The sequence below is a fragment of the Saccopteryx leptura genome, chromosome 12 (assembly GCF_036850995.1).
Source record: "Saccopteryx leptura isolate mSacLep1 chromosome 12, mSacLep1_pri_phased_curated, whole genome shotgun sequence".
NCBI lineage: Eukaryota > Metazoa > Chordata > Mammalia > Chiroptera > Emballonuridae > Saccopteryx > Saccopteryx leptura.
Window position 1 is genome coordinate 39,655,817 of NC_089514.1, and position 3,511 is coordinate 39,659,327.

The window sequence follows — 3,511 nt, forward strand, 5'->3', positions numbered from 1 at the left end:
AACATTTTTTTTTGGCATTTTCACAGGCTCTTATTCTCAATTATACTTTGAAGTTTAAGTTTCTTTAACCATTTAAAAAATTTGAGTTCAATAATCACTGTGAACTCTTTCTTTTTGTCTTGCTCTATAGAGATTTTTGTGTGCAAATAGAAGACTAACCTTAAAATCTAAGTCTTACTGTGGGACAGAACTCCGTGCCGCATCCCCTTTCATTCCTCTCGGCTCCTCACCCCAGTGCCAGTGGCAGATCTGACCATGAGCTACCGGCCATGCCCACCCTCAGGAGGCTTCCCTCCAGTTGCACCAGGTGTCAGTGTCCAGGGAGGTGCTGGCTACCTCTTACTCAATATGCCCTCTGTTGGGCTGGATAATGTACCAACTACGCAGGGCTGTTTCACCAGGACTACTTCTCAGGAATGGTGGCCAACATGTCCAGGACGTTCAGGGGCACCAACATGCCAAACCTGCACCCTAGGGCCCCTACCTTCCTATCTTCTCGGGGGTTTTGGGCAGCCCCCTTCCACCCAGCAGCCTGTTCCTCAGTATGCAATGTATCCACCCCCTGGAGGAAATCAGCCATCTGAGATACCTTCATACCTGCCACACCCACAAGCCCCTGTGCCGGGCCAGCCCATGTCACCTCCTGGACAGCAGCCCCCAGGGACCTACCCTGGCCAGCCCATGTCACCTCCTGGGCAGCAGCCCCCAGGGGCCTACCCTGGGAGCCTCCCATGCTACCTCCTGGGCAGCAGCCCCCAGGGGCCTACCCTGGCCAGCCCATGTCACCTCCTGGGCAGCAGCCCCCAGGGGCCTACCCTGGGCAGCCTCCCATGCTACCTCCTGGGCAGCAGCCCCCAGGGGCCTACCCTGGCCAGCCCATGTCACCTCCTGGGCAGCAGCAACAATAGCAGAGCAGTCAGTGCCAAGCTACTCAGGATACCAAAGGTCCAGGAACATCACCCCTGTTGTGCACCCAGCCCAGTTTGGAAAGCAGGGCACCATCACAGATGCGCCTGGCTTTGACCCCTTGCAAGATGCTGAGGTTCTCTGAAAAGCCAAGAAAGGCTTTTGGACTGATGAGCAGGAGTCCTCGACTGCCTGGGGAAGAGCTGCTCAACAAGGGGAGGCAGCAGATCCTCCTGCCTTTAAGACAGCACACGGGAAGGGTGTGATGAGGGGCCTGAAATCGGAACTGCCGGGGAAGTTTGGGAAGACCATTTTGGTTGTGATGAAGACCCTGGTCCTCTTTGATGTTTATGAGATAAAGGAAGCCATCCAGGGGGCTGGCACCAATAAAGCAAGCCTGATTGACATCCTCGCCTCCCGCAGCAAAGAGCACATCAGGAATTGAGCCTACCAAACAATTCAGAAAGAGCCGGAGGCCCTGGAGGGTAGCTCAGTTAGAGCATCTTCCTGATACACCAAGGTTGTGGGTTTGATCCCCAGTCAGGGCACACACAAGAATCAACCAATCAGCCAATAAATGTAGGAATAAGTGGAACAACAAATTGATGTTTCTTTCTCTCTTACTCACTTGTTAACTCTTTAAAAATCAATAAATACAATTTTTAAAAAATTATTTTAAAAAAAGTCTGGAGGAGGCCATTTGAAGTGACATGTCAAGGTACATCCATCAGCGTCTTGTCTCTCCCAAGGAAACTGGATAAAAGCACAAACGTGGACATGTCTCTCACATGCTCCAGAGAGATGTCCAGGAGCTGCACGCAGTTGGGGAGAACCACCAGGGAACAGGTGAGTCCAAGATCGATGCAATCCTGTGCTCCTGGAGCCCGGCCCGCCTGGTGGCAGTTTTCAGTATCAACTACAAGACCCCGAGAACAGCCCCTGCCGGGGAGATGCTCGGAGACCTGGAGCAGAGCAGGCTGGCTGTGGTGAAATGCCTCAAGAATATCCTTGCCTTCTTTACCCAAAGGCTCACCTAGGCCATGAGGGGAGCAGGAACAAAAGACCGGCCCCTGATTCGCATCACGTGTCTTGCAGCAAGATCGACATCGTGGACTTGGAATGGAATGTAAGCGGCTGTGTGGCGAGTTGCTGTACCAAGATTATCAGAAGACTCTACTGAAGGTCTGTGCTGGCAACGACGGAGCATGGCTGGTGACTTCTGTCCCCCTGCCTGCAAGTGGTGCTCGGAAAAGGCCTAAAGAATGTTTGTCTGTTTCTATCAACTTCCCCAAACAACCCACAGGTATCTGGTGCCAACAATCCACGGCTTTGGCCTGTCCTCCGCCTGCCCCTCCGATCGCATACTGTGCTCACGCATGGAAGCATGGGCTGGGCTGGAACTCAGTGCCTTTCCTCCCTGCCCGCACCACCTCTTGCTGCTAACGTGTATGTACTCTTTCCTGACTCATGCAGTCATTCCCCTTTGCTTGTAGCTGAGACACTCAGCTTCGTTTTAGTCATGTAATTTTAATATTTATTTGGAAGCACTTTATTTAAATAATCATTACCAGACGGGTGCATACAAGTCTCTGCTACCATCACATTTCAAATGAGAGAGGTCAGGTGAGGGAGCAAAAGGGAAGACCTTCAAGGGTAATCTTCGAATGGTAAAACTGTCATAAGCTTTGTTCTTGCCAAATTCACTGTTTTTTAGAAAAGAAAAAAGCCAGAAAGTCGTCTGTTCCTTCTTTCATGTAAAACCATGAAAACAAAGCCAGCTCCCCACCAGTGACAGGGCTTTGTGTAATTGAGACTGTGCCTTAAACCTAAATGTTGATCGCCAAAACCATTTCTGAGTTAAAGTCAGCCAGCTCTGGGGGAAAAAAAAATCTAAGACTTATTTTGTAACTTGTATAATAGATTGTGCACATTTATAAATAGTATTCAGACATGTGGCACAGAAAACAAATATGTTTTAAAATGTCCACAAATAATAATATAACAACTAATGTTTATTTTCTATTTACTATAAATTAGGTGCATGACTATTTTTTATGTGCATTAATTAATTTCATCTTTCCATCAACTGTATAAGTTAGAAATTTCATTAAGTGCTTTATTGCTCTTAGTGTTCATGGGAAAGCTCAGTATGATTACAATAGTTTGAGTTGAATTTCAGGTATTTGTATGGACTGTTTATTTTTGTAAGCATGATACATGTTATTATGTTTGCATGTCTCTTAGTGGGTGTATAAAACTGTGCATCCTGGGCAAGAGGAGGTCAGGTCAAAAAGGCATGTGCTGGCCAAGACATGGAAACAACCAAAAAGCCCTTCAATAGAGGACTGGATAAAGAAGATGTGGCACATATACACTATGGAATACTACTCAGCCATAAGAAATGATGACATTGGATCATTTACAGCAAAATGGTGGGATCTTCATAACATTATATGAAGTGAAATAAGTAAATCAGAAAAAAACAGGAACTGCATTATTCCATATGTAGGTGGGATATAAAAACGAGACTAAGAGACATTGACAAGAGTGTGGTGGTTAGGGGGGAGGGGGGAGGGAGAGGGGGAGGGGGAGGGGGAGGGGCACA

General features: G+C 47.8%; 1 pseudogene; it reads left to right on the plus strand.

Moving 5' to 3' along the window:
- The first annotated feature begins 255 nt into the window (after nucleotides 1-255).
- On the plus strand, nucleotides 256-2,349 carry LOC136384158 (annexin A11-like; annotated as a pseudogene).
- The last annotated feature ends 1,162 nt before the right edge of the window (nucleotides 2,350-3,511 follow it).